At 42.9% G+C, this 23130-nt stretch overlaps 1 protein-coding gene across 1 annotated transcript in view; it reads right to left on the bottom strand.

Annotated features, from left to right (window-relative positions):
• Positions 1–21786, bottom strand: part of LOC138795177 (collagen alpha-1(XIX) chain-like) — a 384669-nt gene extending 362883 nt beyond the window's left edge. Inside the window, exon 1 of the mRNA XM_069974170.1 lies at positions 21702–21786. The gene's annotated coding sequence lies outside the window, so the exon portion shown is untranslated. The remainder of the gene's footprint in view (positions 1–21701) is intronic.
• Positions 21787–23130: the final 1344 nt, after the last annotated feature.

Genomic DNA, 23130 nt, shown 5'->3' with positions numbered 1-23130 from the left:
ACTCCAAAGTCTAATGCTGCGTTCCCTTTCCCCGCTGCTCTCCCACCTGTTCACCATCAAAACAATCTCTCCGCTCGCACCAGGCATTCAGACTCAAGCCGGCAGACAGTGTGTCTCTGCCAACTGTCACTTGCTGCCGTTATGCTTTTGTACTATACCGTAGACTAATACGCTATAGCTGACAGACACACGAACAACATTTTTTACGACTCGCTAAAGAACTGATTTTATATCTAGCCCTTACGTTTCAATAAAAACCATGTTTACTGTCTCCAATACACACTACATGCTACGTTAATAAATTATATGAATCTTAGTATACCTTAGACACATAGGGATTTGACCAATACAGGCTAAACTCGCAGAAGGACATGCATAAAGAGATATTTATAAAACTAGAGAGAGTGTGTATGGATGCATCAATGTTTGCATATATAAACATAGAAGATTGTTGGCAGAAAAAGCGCCTCCATCCATCTAATCTGCCCAGGGGCGTAGCTAGGGGTTCAGCCTAGGGGGGGCGAGTGAGGCTGAGTGGGCCCCCAACCAACGTTACCCATAGGGAACCCCAGCAGGTGACAAGGATTTTTTTGAATAATAAAGGGAATATTCTTCTACATTTCTTATAGTGAATAAGGATACAGAGCCATGTAAGAGGCTTCTACATCTGGAATATAGAACCACAAAAAAAGTAAAAGGGCTTAAGATTAGAAAAATATAGCTGCCTTCTTCCACAGACAGTCCCACTCTTGTCCTCAGTTTGATTCTCCTGGTGGCTGCAACCTGTGGGTGACAACCATCAGCCCTGAAGTTCCAGCAATACATCTGTCTACAGCGGCAGGTATCGGAGGATTGTACTACTGTACTACAACTCCCAGCATACCCTGAGGGCTGCAGACTGTCAACCTGGAGCCCCCCTTCCTGGACCAAGTGCATGCTACTGGTATATATATATGGTATTACCAATAATACCAGTATACAAGGGGGAAATATCGCCACAACCACTACCATCACCACCATATTGTTACTGACTAAATCCTCTATACTAAATCCAATAAAACACAGTACCAGATTACAAGTAACAAATAACACCACTACTTACTGACTAATACCAGCACATACCGACTAATACCAGCACATACCGACTAATACCAGCACATACCGACTAATACCACCACATACCGACTAATACCAGCACATACTGACTAACACCACTGCTGCAACTGAATAATCCACTGTACACAGAGCAATATCACCTCTTCAAGTCATTTAGCAGTAGCCCCAGCTCTACACAGGTTCTATACACCATATACATTACAGTGCAGATATATTTAGTGACTCACAGGGGACGTCTTCTCTGATCAGAGTTCTTCCCTTTTCATCTTCTTCTCCATCTGCCCTGGGCCGTTATGAGAACTTCTCCGAGCCACGAATCCACAGAATCTGCCAGACATACATATTAGGCTCCACACTCTGGCACCATCCTCATCTCTCTACGCACTGCACATCTGTTTTGGCCCCTTTACACCCTTGTTTAGTGGGTAGGCTGACTCTTATAGATGGCTCCCCCCTGTATTGCCCCCTTATAGATGCCCCCCCTGTATTACCCCCTTATAGATGGCTACCCCTGTATCCCCCCCCTTATAGATGGCTCCCCTCCCCTGTATCCCCCCCTTATAGATGGCTTCCCTCCCCTGTATCCCCCCTTATAGATGGCTCCTCCTGTATTCCCCCCTTATAGATGGCTCCTCCTGTATTCCCCCCTTATAGATGGCTCCCCCCCCCTGTATCCCCCCCTTATAGATGGCTTCCCTCCCCTGTATTCCCCCCTTATAGATGGCTTCCCTCCCCTGTATTCCCCCTTATAGATGGCTCCCCCCCTGTATCCCCCCCTTATAGATGGCTCCTCCCCTGTATCCCCCCCCTTATAGATGGCTCCCCTCCCCTGTATCCCTCCATTATAGATGGCTCCCCCCCTGTATCCCCCCTTATAGATGGCTCCCCTCCCCTGTATCCCTCCCTTATAGATGGCTCCCCCCCTGTATCCCCCCTTATAGATGGCTTCCCTCCCCTGTATTCCCCCCTTGTAGATGGCTCCCCCCCTGTATCCCCCCTTATAGTTTGCCCCCTGCACAGCAGATTAAAAAAAACAAACACACAACTCACCTACCAGCGCTCCCCCGTCGCTGCTGTCCTCTCTTCTGCCCCCAGCTGATGCGTCCCTCCCTGGGGGATTCCCGGGCAGCGCACACATCCGGAAGCTGAGTGTGCGCCCAGGCCGGGACTTCCGGTACAGGAAGTCCCAGCGACGCGCACTAAGGTTCCTGATACGTGCGCTCCCTGGGAATCCCCCAGGGAGCGACGCATCAGACAGGGGCAAGATTGCCTCTTGCGGCCGCAAGCAAGACCGTGCTTGCGGTCGCAAGAGAGGCATAAAGGAGGGGGTGGGCTCGGCGGTTCGGGGGGCGTGTGCGGATGCGGAGCGCAGCCTCTTGTGGCTGGAGGCATAACGCTGCCTCCGGCCACAAGAATGATTGACACAGCCAGGAGCCAATGGCTCCTGATGCTGTGTCAATCACATCCTGGCCCAGTCGGAACTGTATGCGCTCATTAGGAGTGCGAGCGCATACAGTTCCGGCCACTACTGACGTGTTAATGCTGTCTGCAAAAGCAATAGCTTTTGCAGACAGCATTAACTGTCTAAGACCTCAGTGGGCCCCTGTCTGAGTGGGCCCGGGGGCGACCGCCCCCCACCAAATTTCGCTACTGAATCTGCCCTTTTAGTATTTCCCTTCTTATTATCTCAGGATAGATATATGTATATCCCGGCAGGTTTACATTCAGTTATTGTAGATTTACCAACCACATCTGCTGGAAGTTTGTTCCAAGCCTCTACTACTCTTTCAGCAAAGTAATATTTTCTCACGTTGCTTCTGATTTTTCCCCCAACTAATTTTTTACTAAAAACACTCCCCTCCTGAACCTTATTTAGTCCTATAACATATTTAAAGGTTTCAATCATGCCACTCCCAACCCCAGCCCCCCCCCCACCCCCACACACGTTCTCTTCTTTCCTCCAGACTATACAGGTTCAATTCCTGACGTCTTCCCTAATAGGATGTATACCTGACACCCTCCACCATTTTTGTAGCCGTCTTTGGACCCGTTCTATTTTATCAATATCCTTAAGATGAGGTCTCTAGAACTGGACACAGTATTCCAGATGTGGTCTCACTAGAGTTCTATACAGCCGGATCACAATCTCCCTCTTTCAACTGGTTATACCTCTAGTTATACAGCCCAGCATACCATTATATATACAGCCCAGCATACCATTATATATACAGCCCAGCATACCATTATATATATACAGCCCAGCATACCATTATATATATGCAGCCCAGTATACCATTATATATATACAGCCTAGCATACCATTATATATACAGCCCTGCATACCATTATATATACAGCCCAGCATACCATTATATAAACAGCCTAGCATACCATTATGTATACAGCCCTGCATACCAATATATATTATATATACAGCCTACCATACCATTATATATACAGCCCAGCATACCATTATATATACAGCCTAGCATACCACTATATATACAGCACAACATACAATTTGCTTTCCCCACTGCCTGGCTGCACTGATGACTTTAAGGCTGTCAGAAATCACTACCCCTAAATCCTTCCCCTCTGCAGTCTTTACCAACACAGAATTGTTTATGGTTCAGCCAATCACTGTTATGGGTGGCAATTCCCAACTGTCCAGCATGTTGCAGTAAGTAAAGAAAAGAGGACCATGGTGGAGACCAGACACTGGGGGAAACCAGCAGCACCAGTAGAGCAGCTGGGTAAGTATGACTCTCTAGTATTTTCTCTGCTCATTCTGAGCTAAATAGTCAAGTGGGCAGGTGCTACTCATATACAGAGAGCTGACAATGACTGACTAGTACAGCCCACTTGAACCAGAATGAGAGTTATAAAAGTTATTCTGGAGCCTAATCCACAAAACTTTATATCAATCAGCTCAGCTTCTCCTGCCCTTTAACCTGATGCCTTTAGATCAGTGGCATAGCTACCATAGAGGCAGGGTAGGCAGTTGCTATGGGGCCCATGCAGGAGGAGGGCTCAGGGGAGGTAAGAGCATGTGTCCTTCTGCTTAACCCCTTATGTACTGCAGTGTGTAATTGACCCAATGTTTACTTACATGCTGCAACACAAAAAAGGGTTAACAAGCAGAAGACAGAGATCTCTGCTTCACTGCACTGATAACCTCTAACCTCTCTTCTCCAGCTGGCAATCAAGTAGGAAAGGAAAGTGTGCAGAGCTCCTTGCAGAGGTCATCAGTTATCAGTGCACCAGCAATAAAGCATATATTGCTTTGTGTTGTGCGTAGGCAAGGGGGGCCCCTTAAAAATTTTCTGCTATGGGGCCCTGTGAATCCTAGCTACGCCCCTGCTTTAGATTGAACTATATTTTGAGGCTTTGTTCCCACAATGTCTTTTTAGGCAAAATAAGGAATGTTTTTTGAAAATGACGGCCATAAATAACTATCATGATTATCATTGACAGCCGTCATTGTAATATAACAGCCGTTATTTTCAAAAGAAAGACATTGTGGAAACATAGCCTCAAAATGTAGTTCAATCTTAAGGCAGTCTTTTTTTAGACTTAGGGGGAGATTTATAAAACATGGTGTAAAGTGAAACTGGCTCAGTTGCCCCTAGCAACCAATCAGATTTCACCTTTTATTTCTCACAGACTCTTTGGAAAATGAAAGGTGGAATCTGATTGGTTGCTAGGGTCAACTGAGGCAGTTTCACTTTACACCATGTTTGATAAATCTCCCCCATTGTTTTTAAACAGGAAATGTTAACCTGAACAAGAAGAAGCAGTCACGCCACACCAAAAGCTAAAAATTTAATTGTAGATATAAAAAAACAAAATATTTATTCAAGGTTACAAGTGTTTTGCTGCAACGATTCTTGCTTTTAGAAACGTCATAATACAGAACTTAAAGGTGTACTCTATAGAAAAAAACATTTACAAATCACCTGGTACAGGAAATTTATACAGATTTGTAAATTACCTCTATTTAAAGGAGAAGTCTGGCCGGGAATTATAAACCACTACGGGCAGGGGGGTGGGGAGGAGGAATTGAAAAACGCAATACGCATATATTGGACCCTGAGGCCACCCAGCCCCGCACGCGTCCAGCTCCTGCTACCTGTCTTCTGAGCTCTGTGTTGGCTACGTCATGACCACGCTGATAGATGCCCCGCTCAGCCAGTCAGTGACTAGAGTGGGACACCGCTGCAGTCACTGATTGGCTGAGTGGGCTAAATCCCACCAGTCTGTGACGTGGATCCCGGGTCGTGACGTATCTGGAACCAGGGAGAAAAAGACACCTGGTATGGTCCAGGGGTTTCATGGTGCGCGAGTTCAGGGACCAGTAAGCATATTGCCTTTTTCAATTTCGTAGTGTTTTTTTACTCCCCTCCCCCGTCGGACCTCTCATTTAAGCATTGTTGTTTCATACCCTAACAGCAGAACACTAAAGCTAGTCCTATACATAAAATTATTTTCCAAAATAGCCACTTCCCCAACAACTTGCCCAACATGTAGTACGAACACTACCTATTACATGCACTGACAGCAAGCGGGGAGGAGCACGGGGCTGTGAGGAGCTGCGGGAGGGGGTGTCCATAGAAGACATGTCAGTTTTGTGCAGCTGCTATTCATTGAATAGTGGCCACACAAAACTGCCAGTTCACACAATTGTGTGCTATGGTGAATTGGGATGCAGGCAGACGCGAATGTGCCCGCATCCCAATCCAACAGAAATTAAGTTCTTTCAATACCGGTCGGGATGATCTTCACTGACATCAGACGTTCTGTGACTCGACCGGGTCACAGAACAGCTGGTGTCTCACGCTGTATGAACCCTGCCTAAATCTTTAGCAGGTGAGTCAATCAGGTGTGGCCTAGAGTGTCTTTGCCCTAGGTCTGCTACGCCTCTCTTTTCTTCCTCCCCACCATCCTCATCATGAGGAACACCCCCAGGAAGGATTTCTATTCATTGCTCGTCTAAACACCTGTGTCCAGGGCCATTTTACCAGCTGCTGCTGCCCTAGGCGCCAACCCTGAAGTCGCCCCATCTTCACTCACCAATTAGCATCATGATTTTCTAGTTTCTGAACATCTAATCAGTCTTAGGCCGCGTTACTACATTTACTGTGCGTACTGTGGGGGAGATGTATCAAACATGGTGTAAAGTGAGACTGGCCTAGTTGCCCCTAGCAACCAATCAGATTCCACCTTTCATTCCTCACAGACTCGTAGGAAAATGAAAGGTGGAATCTGATTGGTTGCTAGGGGCAACTGAGCCAGTTTCACTTTACACCATGTTTGATAAATCTCCCCCTGTGTTTACTGCATATTGTCTGAAGGAATTCTCACCATATGATTGGTAGATTGGTAGGTAATAGCTCCAGGTGTCACATTTAACAACATTATACTGTGACTGGATAAAAACCCCCATAGCAGACCTGACCAATACCACCATACCCCCCCCCCCCCCCTCAAAAAGACGCCTTTAAGAATATACATTTGTGGTTTTTTTTAATCTAATTATTATATTATAATTTGTGACATAATGGAATAGAAAAATCATTCCAAATCATAAAGTCTGTGTATATATGTTTCAATGTACAAATACTTAGAACCTTTTGTCACATCAAGGAAAACTTTTTTTTAACAGTTTTTTTTTTCCATTAAAGTATCAGTTGACTGTTTTAACATAGAAATACAAAAAAAAGTAGGCCTTTCTTTTGACATGTTCAGAGGGAAGGAAAACCTTAGTAACAATGACAAGTTCAAGAGACTTTTCACATTTCTTTTACTCCTTACATGTACAAGAAATCTATGGTTAAAGAAATAAAAAGACGCACACAGCCACTTCTGTCCAATTACCCTTTCTCTGTCATTTTCAGCTTTAGCTTCTTAATTTGTGAAATTCTATGTGGTTTATTTGTTCCGTGAAGCCTCAGATGTACCATGCAATGAAATTGCGCCTGACATAGGAGAAATCTTTTGCCACTGCTGTGTTTTTGTATAGGGCCCCGAGTTATCAGAGGCTGTAAAATAATCACAGCTTGAGAACTCCATTCTCGTGAATTACACAGCGTTCAATGCGAGGCACAATTACACTGTTTTGTAATGTCAGGCCTTGGAAATAAATGCATAATGCCGTGCACACAAATGTTAAAAACTATATATTCTAAATATCAGCCTCTTAACGTTGCCACAAAATTGTTATGGTTCTGCTTTATTTATCGGCATTGCAACCTAGCGGAATTGATCAAAATAATTAGGTAATTGAAACCATATTTACACATCTAAAAGATTTTCACAGCTGCCACATTGTCACATTCTTCAACAATGAACGAGAGGGGAAGTACAAGGAAGCTGAACGATTTCGGGAAAAATAAGTTATTTATTTAAAGGCCTTCTACTTGTACCTGCTATGGCGACTAGCAATACATAGGGGAAATAGGGGAAGTTAACCCCTAGACGACCTAGGAAGTACCGGTACGTCCTGAGCTATGAAGCGCACTCCGGAGTGGAGCGCGCTTCATAGCAGGTGGGGGCCGGCTGCAATCAGCAGCCGGCACCTCACTGTTAATGACACGGTGCAGCGATCGTGCTGCAGCGTGACATTAACTCCTTAAACGCCATGGCCGCAGCGTTTAAGTGTGAGTGACAGGGGGAGTCCCCTGTCACTTACCGATCGGGACCCCCGCAGTGTGACTGTGGGGGTCCAGATCGTTAAAACGGACCGCCGGAGGTCTCTCTTCTGCCTCCGTGTGGTCCGATCGGCGCTCTGGTCAATGCTCTAGCTCTAGCAATGATCAGTGTAGTAAATGAAAGTATTGCATGTACAAGTCCTCCAAAGGGACTTAAAATGTATAAAAAAAAAGTTAAAATCACTATTACACTACCCCAAAACCCCTCCCCCAATAAAAGTTTAAATCACCCCCCTTTCCCATTATATAAATAAAACATATAAAAATAAATAAACATATAATATACCGTAGCGTGCGCAATTGTCCGATCTATTAAAATATAACAAGCGTCATTGCGAACGGCAAACGGCATAGGCAAAAAGAGGGGAAACAGTGCGCGGATTATCGATTTTATGTTACATTATATATAAAAAAAAAATTATAAAAAGTGATCAAAACGTTCGATCTTCACAAATATGGTATTAAGAAAAACTAGAGATCACGGTTGAAAAAATGACACCCAATACAGCCCCGTAGGTGAAAGCGTCACAATAGGCCCCTTTATTAATAATTAATTGCCAAAAAAAAGGATTTTATAAAAAAAAAATATATAACATTAGAGAATCTGTGTAAACCTGCATATGGTTGTGTTTGGACTGACCTATAGTATAATAGTATCATGTCGCTTTTACCATATAGTGTATTACGTAGACACTGGAACCCCCCAAACGTTACCATATTGCATTCTTTTTTTACGATTTCACCTATTTATATCTTCATAAACAATATATTTGGGATTCCATCATACATGTTATGGTAAAATGAAAGACGCCATTACAAAGTACAACTATTCCTGTAACAAAAAAGCCCTTACATGGCCCTGTAGATAGAAAACTGAAAGTGCTAGAGCTCTTAGAAGGGGAGGAGGAAAAACGAAAGCGCAAAGATCAAAATTTGCGCGGTCCACTGGGTCATTTTGGGCCTGGTCCTCAAAGGGTTAAAAAGCCCATACTCTATTTGGCCACGTTTACACCTTGTATTTTGACATTAAACAAAAGCCTTTGTTGCAGGTTGCAACAACGGCCATTGCTTAATGACATCGATCAATTACATTTCATTACAGTGTATAGAAACACCGCCGTAGTGTATGCACGCTGTATACACTACGATTGTGGTTCTCTGCGGCCATAATAACAATAACTGACAGGTCTATTTTGTGTGGCCACAATTCAGTAGACAGCGGCCGTACAAGATAGCCTGTGCTCACAATGTAAGGTTCGGCTCCTAGCCGTACATTACATTGCGGTCTATGGCAAATTGGAGTGCGGGCAAAACCATAGTGTCCACCACTGAGCCTGTGTATGCCTATTGAGTACACTGGGAGGCGGGGCATGGTCACACATTTCTCCATGTCGGCCATCTCATAGACAGACTCAACAGGGCAGTACAGCCTGAAGGAGGAGAGTCTGATTTTAGCTCTATGAGGTACACAGGGAGCTGCTGTCAGTATATGCAGTGAGTACACTTACTAATACTATACACTGAGCAATTTTACTGTAAAGTGGCCAACCCCTTTAACCATTGAACGTTATGCCAAGATAGCCCAAATGAAGCAGAAAACCCAAACCAACAGCTGCTGATTGGTAGTTATCTATCTATTATAGACAGTCACCTGTCAATGAGCAGCTGGAAGGAGGAGGGAGGGGTGTGGCAAGAATCCTATTTTCCTGCATACTAGGAGAACGGATGAACAGAATGATGTCAGTAATACACTGATCTGTTCAACTTTTCTATCACTGGTTTATGCTGCTCTTATTTAAGGTGGAAAAAACCTACAGATTTCCTGTAACCTTTTTTTCTATTAAAAAACCCTAAAATATTATATGGTAATACAATTTACAACTCTATACCTAATATGGCCTTCTTAAGCAATAGCCTCAAGTACTGCTGACCCTCAGAAACTAATGTCATCATATATTAAGTTCAAACCAACCATCATAAAGGTCCGCAAAGAAATATGTCCTTTAAAAATCATAGCAAATTAAATCATATTTATATATATATATATATATATATATATATATATATATATATATATAACAATGAAACTGTAAAATATACTGAACTGACAGCATGTGCTTTGGGAGGAGAACTGCAGGCTACTGGCAACTCCATATATTCTATTATTGTTTCTATTTAGATCACTTGTAGGAAGCATGTTTCATTATATTCCCTCCCATGAGATTACCAGGGAAATGTAGTATATTTAGCAAAATTGCCTTGTAATAAAAAGCACTTTGTTAAATGCCTAAAAGTGAACAGAAGGAAACATGAAAGTAAATGTAATCTTCAGCACTGACTGGTGGACTGTATAACTGTATATATATATATAAAAATTTAGACCATACTCAAATACTCTAGAAAAAAAGACAAATATAAGGCTTCTGGCCTGGTTCCCATTTTTTCCTTGTTTAGTCCTCTACAGCTTCTCTCCCTGGTCCTGTTCCATGTGCTCCACTCATTCTTTATGGGAGCACTGAACATTGCTAAACACTGAACTCAGAAATGTTCAGCGGCTCCATAGAGAATTAATTAACCTCTGGCCGAGCATGCATAGTGCATATCGTTCATTCCAGGGTCAATTTTGTCCCCATTCTCTGAATAGATGGGGTCCCAGTGGTCGGATCTCCACTGACCAGCTTGTTACTCACTATCCTGTGGATACGGGATAACATGTATTCCTATCTAATTATAGGAAAAGATGGGAATACACTTTAGGGTATGTTCACGAGCGCAGATTTGCAGGCAAATCTGCAGTGTTTACTAAGGGTCCTTGTAGATGACCCGATATGCGTCCGTCTACGGGCCGTCAATGAGATCAGCCATTGCTTTTGGTGCCTTTACAAGGCGTGAACATTTGCAAAGCTGGGTTGCAAAAGCAATTGCTGGAATGTTAGTGCCGCCATTTATCCATTGTTATGGGCTGCACATCTGCTGCATACTGTATGTCCATTGAGATGTGCAGCCGATGATGTTTTAAGTAGCTGCACAAGAAAAAAAATTCGGAGCGGACTTCCAAAAATCCGAATCTGACCGGACTCGGACTTTTGGGTAAATCCGACCCGGATCCCATACCGGCCGAACCGGTTCGCTCATCTCTAAAGATCACATCAGCCAACTAAGGGCCATTTTGTCGCTCGTCAGCTGATCTCATTTGCTCATGTGCCGATTATTGGCTGAAGGAGTGGTCCTAGCAATGCTCATTAGAGATAATTGTCCTGTGTATGGTGCATTTACACAGACAGATTTATCTGACAGATTCTGGAAGCCAAAGCCAGGAATGGACTTGAGAAGAGAAGAAATCTCAGTCTTTCCTTTATGACCTGTTCTTTGTTTATAGTCTGTTTCTGGTTTTGGCTTCAAAAATCTGTCAGATAAATCTCTCTCTGTAAACGCACCATTGAAGGACCTTAAAACAAATAATTTGCAGATCTGCTGCAGATAAATTGTTGCAAATCTGCAGGTGTGAACATACTCTAAAGGCCCTTTCACATGAGTTGAATATTGCTAACAAGCTTTCCTGGGAAAGCTCAATTGGCCAATAATCGGCCTGTGCAAAAGTGCCAGAAATCAGCCGACAAGTGTGTCAGCTGATTTATTTTGTTCACCCATTAAAATCGTTATTAGCCCCATATCTCTCTGTGTATTTTAAGAGGAAATATCAGCAGGTTAGCAGAATCCATGTCAGCCTAAAGGCCCTATTCCACAGAACAATTATCGTCCGTATGCAGCCAATATCAGCCGTTACGGTCGATAATCGTCCCGTGGAATAGAAGGCAACGATCAGCCAACATTGTTCATGCCAGCTTATCGTTGCAGTCGTTTGTCTTTGAACCATGTCGGAAAAAAAAAAACGACTGTAATAGGAGCGATCTGCTGCCATTGCTCCGTGGAATAGGAGCGGTGGCAGCAGACCGCCACTATCCTCTATAGGCTGCCCGGACAATCTAGTGATCACCCGGGCAGCCCCCTTGCAGCTTCCTGCAGCCCCTACCGCACTCACCCGCTTAATGGGGCCTTAAGGTTCCTCTATCTTGGGAAGAAAAATGTAACTTTTACTTACAGTATATATATTTTTGTTCAATCTGTTATCTACGTAAAATTATGGTAGACCTCTTTTGGTCTACCTTTAAGACTATTGTGAACTTATGGAAGTGGTAACAAAAACTATAATAAATTATATAACTTTAATAAGCTATATAAATTCCTACCACACCTGCTCATACCACAATAATCCATTTAAAGCGACTCCATACCCACAATCTGACCCCCCCCCCCCCCCCCAAACCACTTGTACCTTCGGATAGCTGCTTTTAATCCAAGATCTGTCCTGGGGTCCGTTCGGCAGGTGATGCAGTAATAGTCCTAAAAAACAACTTTTAATCCGTCAGTGCTGTGTCTAACGGCCGGGGCATACCTTTGTATATGCATTAGGCTGGCACCACCTCTATGTCCTTCCTCCCCACCCTCCTCATTATTAGGAATGATACAGGAACATTTACTGCTGTTTCAGCTTTGCACAAGTGTACTAAAGATCCAGCCCATGTGCCAGGCTGCCACAGGTGGGGAATAGGAAGTGATCTGCCTGGAGTATTCCTAATGATGAGGAGGGTGGGGAGGAAAGACAGAGAGGGTGTGCCAGTCTAATGCATATACAAATGTAAGCCCCGGCCGTTAGACACAGCGCTGCAGGATTAAAAGTTGTTTTTATCACTATAACTGCATCCCCTGCCGAAGGGACCCCAGGACAGATCTTGGATTAAAAGCAGCTATCCGAAGGTACAAGTGGTTTGGGGGGGGGGGGTCAGATTGTGGGTACGGAGTTGCTTTAAATTAATTTAACAGATGAACAACAATCTTTAAGGCTATGTTCCCACAACCAGGTCGAAACTGATAAATTGTGTGAAATTAAAGTGTCACATGTCAAAAGTTTTGATCGATCCCGGTCTGAGTGCTCTTCCCCCACTCCCTGACTGCAGCGTGTCGTCTCCCCACTCTGTGTAAAAGAAAAAAAAAAAGAGTCTGGCTCCATAGACTTAAGGCCCTATTCCACGGGCCGACTGGAGGAGCAAATGAGCGCTGTCAGCACTTGTTTGCTCCTCATTCCCCGCTCACTGCCCCTGCTATTCCTTGGCAGTGAGCGGGTGAGTCCGTGGGGAGCTGCGGGGGGGAGGGGTTGCCCGGGTGATCGCTAGATTGTCTGGGCAGCCCATAGCATATAGCAGCCTCAGAGCGACAGCAAAAAACAAACGACTACAACGATCAGCCAACATGAAAGATTTCGGCTGATCGTTGCCTCTTATGCCACGAGACGTTTATCGGCTGTAAACCGAATACGGACGATAATTATTCCGTGGAGTAAGGCCTTAAGGGTACGTTCACACTACGGAATCTGCATGGAGACTTCAAGCAGATTCCACCGGATGGCCTCTGCTTGAAGTTCTGCCCATTCTATAGAGTCAGTGATATTTGCTTGTGAATTCTGGAGTCCGCCAAAAGAATTGACATGTCTGACTCTAGGGGACGGGCGGCAGAACCTGCTTGAGGTCTCTGCGCAGATTCTGTAGTGTGAATGTACCCTTATATTATGAGCAGTGAACAGAGCGGACATGGACCGCATTGCAGTACCTTCTCTCTAGCTCATTCTCACAATCATTCTGAACACTCAGACCCGGACCGTTCAAAACCTTTGACATGTGAAAAGTTTTTACAGTGACACTTCAAACATATTTCAAATTTACACGCTTATCTGACAATGTTTAATGGTTACAGTTTAGGGCTATGTTCCCATAGTGTCTTTTTAGGTAAGACAACAGACTGTGGGGGAGATTTATCAAACTGCTGTAAAGTGAAACTGGCTCAGTTGCCCCTAGCAACCAATCAGATTCCACCTTTCATTTTCCAAAGAGTCTGTGAGGAATGGAATCTGATTGGTTGCTAGGGGCAACTGAGCCAGTTTCACTTTACACCATGTTTGATAAATCTCCCCCTGTGTCTTTAAAATAATGGCCGTTATTTTAGAATGACATCCATAAACAGTGATCATGATCATTATTAACAGCCGATATTATCAAACAATGGCCGTTTTTTCACCAAAAAAAAAAGATGTTTCGTGATCATAGCCTCAAAATGGAAACCAGGATGTAATTATACCCATGGGTGGGAAAAACAGCATAGTAATCTATGTAATATAAAAATTACGGCCATCTTTCATAACAACGGCATTGTGCAAATAACGTCCGTTATAAAAGACGGCCTTCATTTTTACATAGTGTGAACCAAGCCTAGTATACTTACAAACAGCCCATTTGTACCCCTTTACATATACGTATATGGTGCACGTATCAACTTTGCTTTATGGGACAATCCCTTTAAGTAGTATTACATGGAAGACGATCTGGGAACAGTTGTCTTTTCTCTCTACAGTGGTGACAAAGTGTTATCAATAGGAAAACTGCTAGTTCCAGCAGTGCTATAAGGGAAATAGTAAGGTGTTGAAATTGCACACTTGAAACTTTGCCATTCTTTAAATCTGCCTGCTTGAGACAGCTGCCTCATTATAGGATCGGACCCGGCTTTATCAGCAACCAGTGAATGCCTTCTATTTCTGAAAAGCTGCCAATGCATATAATCCTGACGGTCACATAGCCAACATTAAGGGGGCAGCTTTAGCTCCTTCAATGTACCCTGTGATGATCTAACGGCACCTAATAATGTTATTTACAATCACGCCGGCATTCCTTCCATTCACGTCCCGTCTAATATGTACCAGTTACTCTAGTCTATATTATCGGTTACCTACCTAATGGAATCGCCTCCTCTCATTTGGTGGTATATAGTGACTAATAGCGTTGTGTGTAAATTTTCGCTTCAAGCTCAACATTCTTAAAGGGTGTCGGGTATCAAGTTTATTATCTGTTCTAAACAAAGAGCGTTAAATATCTTATTCCTGGATGGATGTTTCGATGCGGTGCAAGTACAGAAGCTTTGAGATACGACACGTGACAAACTAAACTAAAGATGCAAATATTTAGGTAAAGTGATCGAAGGAACTAATTATACAAAAGTAGGCCGAGAAGTTTAGAGGGACTGGTGGCAGCTGTTTTCCTTCAGCAGGTCCCTGAAGTGCTGATCTGCCTGTGCCTAAGTTTCCTTTCCAGTGATCAGATGAACCGGCTGGCATTCCTCGCAGTTCATGAGCAATTTCTAAGATTGTTCCTATTCCTGCTTATTTTCTGTAGGGGTTTGCACCCTATGCTGCTGTCAATAAAAAAGTCACTTGCTCCTTCCTTCACTTTAAAGGACATCTGTCGCACTCTAACGTCTGCCCAATGTCACACGGTGATAGTTGGTGTGGGATAGTGCTGGAACTTTGATACATTGGAACATTTGGAATATTCTTCTTTTATAGTAGGGTAAATTTTACTGTTTAACTATTTCCAATCCAGACAATTTTTTGTGAAAGGAGTAGCTGGTCTTACACATTTTCAAGTATATATCTATCTGTCTATCTAATATATATCTCAAGACAAGGTAAAGATACACTAGAACAGAATGTCACCTATTATTCATACTCATCAAGACATTACTGTGCCAAGGGCAACTCCAGCGGGAAAAGAAGATTTCTTTCAAATCAATTATTTTCAGAAAGTGATTTGTAAATATTTAAAGGGGTACTCCAGCGGGGGAAAAAATTTCAAATCAGAAAGTGTCAGAGATTTGTAAATATTTAAAGGGGTACTCCAGCAGAATTCTTTTTCTTTCAAACCAACTAGTGTCAAAAAAGTGTCAGAGATTTGTAAATTTACTTTCATTTAAAAATCTCAAGCTTTGCAGTACTTATCAGCTGCTGTATGTCCTATATATGGCATACAGCAGCTAATAAGTACTGGAAGACTTGAGATTTTGTAAAAGAAGTAACTTACAAATCTGTTTAACTTTCTGACACGTTAATTAGAAAGAAAGAAAAGAATTGCTGGAGTACCCCTTAAAATATTTACATACTGTATTTCCCGTCGTATAAGACGATTGGGTGTATAAGACGACCCCCAACTTTTCCAGTTAAAGGCTATGTTCACACAACGTAAAAGTACGGCCGTTGTTGCCATCGGCAACAACGGCCGTACTTTGTGCGGTGTGGACATAGCCTTCTTTTCTGTGGGATCCCAGCCGGAGCATATACACATCGTATACGCTTCTGCCGGGATCCCATACGGGGCCGCAAATAACTGACATGTCAGTTTTCTGTGGCCGCAAATGAATTTTGCGGCAGTAGGAAACCCTGTCAGTTCACACAATGAAGCGAGCGGCTCTGGCCGCTTGCTTCATAGTGTGCTGCGGAAGGCTCTGATGCGGGCGCGTGCTGATGCGCCCACATCAGAACACTACAGCCAGAACAGATCATCCAGCCGGTACTGCAGTACCGGCCGGGATGATCCGTGCAGAGACCGGCCGTTCCGTGACCTGGCCGGGGTCACGGAACGGCCGGTCTCTAATGTTGTGTGAACATAGCCGAAATATAGAGTTTGGGATATACTCGCCATATAAGACTACCCCTCTTCCAACACACACCAAATAAAAATTTATAAAAAACATCAGACAGCAGCGAGATCTGAGAGGCAGAAAAGGAGGTACAGTACTACCGGTAGGATACAAGGGGGGGGGGGGGGGGGGGCGGACTGGTAAAAGAGGTGGGTTTTTCTGGGCACAGCGCCGCTCTACTATATCTCTTTTTTCCATACCCCGGACGCCTGCAGCTTGCTCTGCTCTTCATACAGTCGCCACATACAGCAGAGATGCGGATGTTTTTGAGCTCCCCCCACTGTATCAGGCAACTGGAGAGTCCATTTCTGAAGTTTTTCAGCACCTGCCCTGTAAGACGACACCCGGCGTATAAGACGACCCCTGACTTTTGAGAAGATTTTCCTGGGTTACAAAGTAGTCTTATACGCAGGAAAATACTGTACTTTACATCAACCATCTATTGATTCCGCTTATTGCTGTGTGGTGTATAAAAAAAGCTACAAATATTCAAAACTATGGGGGAGGTTTATCAAACATGGTGTAAAGTGAAACTGGCTCAGTTGCCCCTAGCAACCAATCAGATTCCACCTTTCATTCCTCACAGACTCTTTGGAAAATGAAAGGTGGAATCTGATTGGTTGCTAGGGGCAACTGAGACAGTGTCACTTTACACCATGTTTGATAAATCTCCCACTATGTCTATAAAAACTGCAAGCAGCCTCTACCTCATGGGTTTTTTTTTTGCTTTTAGAACAACACTGCAGGGTAATAGGTTGAACTGGATGGATATATCCTTTTTAGCCTTATAAAATAATGTTTCTATATATGTTTCAAGAACTGGAAAGTATTAATCCTAGGAGACAGATACGCCCTCCGCAAACAATTAGTTATTCAATGTAAGGACATTACACTCATTTGGTCTTGAGCAGGAAATGATTCACTGTGCTGATTCACTACAAGTCCCAGAATCTCATGTACAGCTGCATCTACCACATGTATTTTAAGAGAATGCCATTTGGAGATGAGGAGAAGGTTGCTGTTAGGGCATTCGTGCAATAAATCTACAGTATGCTAAAAAAAGAAAGCTTCACTTTTAATGGTTTATATTTTAGGGGGAAAAAATTCCTGAAAATTGATGTTGATTTAATTTCACAACGACATGTCTGAGGATAATGACGTCTCGTTTTATTCGGCCATAAAAAGCTGGCCCTGTAGGAGGACACATCGTTCTTCACAGACAAGTCGAGCTTTAACTTTTGAAAATATTTGTTATATTTGGCTGCAATGTACAGTACATAGAGTTAAATATCTTTGTAGCTATAACCCAGAACTGTATCCGCAATTCTGATTGGCTGCAACAAGAACCAGGGAACAGATTGGTAACAGATAGATTTCTAATAACTTTACTGATCTTCTAGAATTAAATTTATGAGCGTGTATACATTCCCTGTACTGTAACACCCATAGGTTACACTTTCTGAATGTATACAACCTCTACATATATAGGCTAGGTTCACACTAGGTAAAATTGATGTCCACCTTTCATTATAACAACCGTCAGGCTTTACAACCATGAAGGAGGAAGAGAGACTGCCCATCACTCTGGGGGAAGAAGAGGCCATAGTGGCGCAATATGTCACTGCCTCCCATAGACTGAGAGGAGCGTGATACGCCATGAACTCCAATACCCTGATCCCGCCGGTATCTCCCCATCCCGCCATCGCTTTGGCAATGCTGATATGTTATTTAGCCTGCCAATAAAGCTGATTTTGATTAGATAGAGAGATAGATAGATAGATAGATAGATAGATAGATAGATAGATAGATAGATAGGAGATAGATAGGAGATAGATAGATAGAAAGATAGATAGATAGATAGATAGATAGATAGATAGATAGATAGATAGGAGATAGATAGATAGGAGATAGATAGATAGGAGATAGATAGATAGGAGATAGATAGATAGATAGATAGATAGATAGATAGATAGATAGATAGATAGATAAATAGATAGATAAATAGATAGATAAATAGATAGATAGATAGATAGATAGATAGATAGATAGATAGATAGATAGATGGATAGGAGATAGATAGATAGATAGAAATATAAATAAATAAAGAGATAGATAGATAGATAGATAGATAGATAGATAGATAGATAGATAGGAGATAGGGTGCGTTTACACAAAGAGATTTATCTGACAGATTTTGGAAGCCAAAGCCAGGAATGGATCTCAAAAGAGGATAGATCTCAGTCTTTCCTTTATGACCTGATCCCTGTTTATAGTCTCTTCCTGGCTTGGGCTTCAAAGATCTGTCAGATAAATCTGTCTGTGTAAACGCACCATTAGATGGATAGATAGATTTTTAAAATATTGATATTGATAAAACAAATATCTTTTCCATTGATGAATAGACACTGACACACACACACACACACACACACACACATACACACACATACACTGTGTAGACCACCCTGAATAAACCTCTGAAACCAAAAATGACCCATGTGATAAAACGCCACCTGTCTAGCATAGTTTTGTTTATGGGACTCCCATTTACTTCTGTTTTAACAATGAAAACACGTGTTTCAAAAACTCAGATCTTTTTAAATAGGTGAAGTTATTGCAGCGTTACGGGGCGGCTGCACGGGGCGATATCCTTAGAGCTGAATGGATTTCTTGAGGATTTCGTTTTTTCCTAGGACGGGGTGTGTGGCTTGAGATCAGCCCTGGCTGTGTGACTTCTAATGGCTGGACCCTTTGGCTGGGAGTCAGGAACTTTTAGTAGTATCAGATGGAAGGGAGCTGTTCCGGATCCTGTGCCATCACATAATGCTCCGATTAGCCGTGTCTCGGAGCCTCGTACCGCTCATCGCCCCGTGTTCTGCCAGTCTCATTAACCTTTTCAACATCACACTTTATAGAGGAGATTGCACTTAGGTCAGTAATTGGGAAAGCAGCGGCATGGCCTGTTCTGTCATCGTAAAAAGCCCCGTACAGTTGTCAGTCCGTGACGGGAGCCAAAGAGTTAAATGAAGGCAGCAAGGCCGATGAGTTGGCTGTTACAGTACATCAATAAATAGTGATTAGCACAGGGAGAGGATGGGAAAACAGCCAAACATTTGGAAAATGTGACATTGAGGAGGAACCCATTGGGAGGAAATGATCAACTGGATTTTCTCCTGGGACGGGATCAAAGGAGCAGAAAACCATTAAGCGTCACTTGTAATCCCTGAAAATTCTACCGGTTTTATGTGTCTGAATATGAACTATGATTAATATTGCCGCAAGGACTGTAGCGGGGCTGTGATAGTCAGATGTAGCAGAGATGAGTTTGTCATGCACTTTTGTGTGTTTGTTACCTGACAGTGTTCTACTACAGTAATAGGGAACCTTGGCTCTTCAGCTGTTGCACACTACAACTCCCATCATGCCTGGACAGCCTAAAATAAAGCTGTTGACTAGTGTGTTTGTTACCTTACAATGCTCTACTACAGTAATAGGGAACGTTGGCTCTTCAGCTGTTGCAAAACTACAACTCCCATCATGCCTGGGCAGCCAAAGCTAAAGCTTTGGCTGTCCAGACATGATGGGGGTTGTAGTTTTGCAACAGCTAGAGAGCCACGGTTCCCTATCCCAGCTCTACTACATCTGAACAGATGTAACAAAGGGGAGTTTTAATAAGGCACAGTACAGTAATTCTATTAGAAATAAATTAAAGGGCAACTGCAGCAAATTAAGAGTACTTAAAGGGCAACTCCAGCTATTTTTTCTTTCTTTCTTTCTTTCTTTCTTTCAAACAACCGTGTTAAAAAGTGCCAAAGATTCATAATTTACTTCTATTAAAAAAAAACAACAACTCAAGTCTTCCAGTTCTTGTCAGCTACTGTATGTCCTGAACAGAGACATAGATATGCAGGACCTACAGCAGCTGATAAGTACTTGAGATTTCTTAATAGAAGTCACTCATGGTCTGTTTACACAAAACGATAATTCGCCCAATCGATCGTTTAACGATTTCGAAGCAACGATTTGGTTTTTATAACGATCAGCTTTAAGGGTCCATTTACACAGAAAGATTATCTGACAGATTATCTGCCAAAGATTTGAAGCCAAAGCCAGGAATGGATTTGAAAAGAGGAGAAATCTCAGGCTTTCCTTTATGACCTGATCTCTGTTTAGGGTCTGTTCCTGGCTTTGGCTGTCAGATAAATCTCTCTGTGTAAACGCACCATTAGACGAATAAATAGTTAGAAAAGTCGTTAGAAAATTTGTTAGAAAAATCGTTATTGCAATCGTTTTTAAGATCGCTTAAGCCCATCTCACACATTGGGTGAATCTGTTAAAGACTGTTTACACGAAGCGATCTGCGATTTTTTTAGCGAACGACCATTTGAGAACATGTTGAAAGATCACAACGAACGATTTCTCGCTCGTCGCTTGATCGTCCGCTCTGTTGACACAATTATCGCTCAAATGCGATCGTTATCGCGAACATTCAAACGATAATCGTTCCGTGTAAACGCACCATTACAAATCTATATAACTTTCTGACACCGGTTAATTTAAAAAGTAAAAAAAATAATAAAAAAAAATCGCTGGAGTTGCCCTTTAAGTGCACTTTAAGAACAAACGACACAACAATACAGCGACGAATGAAACTCAATACACAGATAAAACTTATAACATTACATAACAGCATTCACTAAACACATTAGAAGTATTCGGATACGGTTGTATAATTCCCCGGAACGTCTTCTTACTTCCAGTGCAGATGTGAGACAGTTGGAGAGAGTCGTAGGTAATGATGTGTGACAGATTACTGTTAACATGTAATCCGGTTATTTGGAGGGGGGATTTATAGAGTGTTGCTAGAATAATCAGCTGACATCTCATGCAGTGCACTTCCCATCCCAGACCTGCCACTAATCATTGCTGTGCCCCAGTCCATCTGATGGGAACTAGAGAGCGCAGACACATCCAGATCAATAGATAAGATGACAGCAGGGTTTTGCATCCGCTTATTGTAGCTTCGCTACTTTCTGGATCTAACAGGCATCGCCAATCATTTTTCTGCGCCGGATGAATTACTCCAGCCTGAACACCAATTAAAAAATCCTCAATCAGGGCCCTGTCTAATTAGACTCCAGCCTTATGTCACCTAGCCCATAGCCTGTACATGCATGGAGAATCTGGGATCTTCCTAATGCACAGCTATTCTGGATCTCTTACTGAGAAAGGATCTGGATAAACTTTACACAGACACATGATAAAGAGCAACATTTTCAGGCTTTGCTATTAGCTTACCTTTCATGGAGGGGGTTGGAGTTAAATCCCACAGTCAAAATGATACAAAGCTGCAAGTGCTGAACTTAACTGGATTCAGACTCCCAAAGAGTGGGAGAGGGTAGAATGAGCTGTGTCCTTATTAGTCTCCCAGTGTGATCCTCCCACTCAGTCAGCAGACAGGACGGCCACCAACACAGATAACCAGCACATTGCGCTGCTTAACAAATTCACAGCAATCTCCCCCTTTTAGTAGCAGCTGGATACGGTGGAGAAGCTCTTCTTAGCTCTGTGCGGGCCTGTGTTACTACAGCACTACAGTCTGTCACCAGCGCAGGTGTTAAAGGGACATTCTACCTATTGTCTGTCTTATGTACAGCTATTAGGCAGTTGAATGCAGGGTGTTGTTCGCTGTTATCAGTTATTTCAGAGTGGGGAGAGAACATAATTTAAAAAGAAATTCAGTAAGGTAGCCACAACCCCCTCCCCCATTTATCGTCCGTTTAACTAGTTAGGAAAAACTCCCCCCCAAAAAATCCACATTTTTGTGAATGAATCTTTTACTTTTTAAAATTTTGCACCGAAGTATGGGAAAATTCGAAAGTATATCTGTTCTTGATAGATGACCCCTAATATAGCTCCAAAAGGTACAGTTATTTTACGTTTAAATAGGTTATCCAGTGCTACAAAAACATGGCCACTTTCTTTCAGAGACAACACGATTCTTGTCTCCAGCTCAGGTGCGGTTTGCAATTAAGCTCCATTCACTTCAATGGAACTGAGCAGCAAAACCCCGCCCAAGCTGGAGACAAGAGTGGTGCTGTCTCTGGAAGAAAGTGGCCATGTTTTTGTAGCGCTGGATAACCCCTTTAAAAGTTAGGGCCCTATCCCACCAGACGATTATCGTTCGCATAATTGTTAACGATTAACGATCTCAAACGACCGCTATTGCGAAAGACATGAAAACGTTCACTCATTTCCATGGAACGAGAATCGTATTTGCTATCGTTTTTTCTTTGCTATCTACTACGAACGACGTCTTATTCAATGCGAACGATTTGCGAACGAGCAACGATAAAAATAGGTCCAGGTCTTATAAAGTGATCAACGATTTCTCGTTCGGTCGTTAATCGTTAGCTGCATTTCAACCGAACGATTATCGTTTAGATTCAAACGATTTAACGTTAATCTGAACCATAATCGTCCGGTGGAATAGGGCCCTTAGCTAAAGGACAACTCCGGCGACGGCATAAAAAAAAATCACAGACACACACTTTATAATCACCATCCCTCCGTTGATGATCGCCGCTTGAATCTCCTGCCGGCCACATCCCCATTAGCTCTGGCCGGCTTCTTCAGATGCCCCTCACTTCTGGGTTCCAGTGATTGGGAGAGAAAAGGCTGCCGGTGGGCATGTGCAGCGGCAGCTTTTTCATTGGCTGGAGCGCAT

Source organism: Dendropsophus ebraccatus, chromosome 6 (assembly GCF_027789765.1).
Source record: "Dendropsophus ebraccatus isolate aDenEbr1 chromosome 6, aDenEbr1.pat, whole genome shotgun sequence".
Lineage (NCBI taxonomy): Eukaryota > Metazoa > Chordata > Amphibia > Anura > Hylidae > Dendropsophus > Dendropsophus ebraccatus.
Note: the sequence above shows the minus strand (reverse complement) of the source record. Positions and strands in the feature narration are given on the sequence as shown.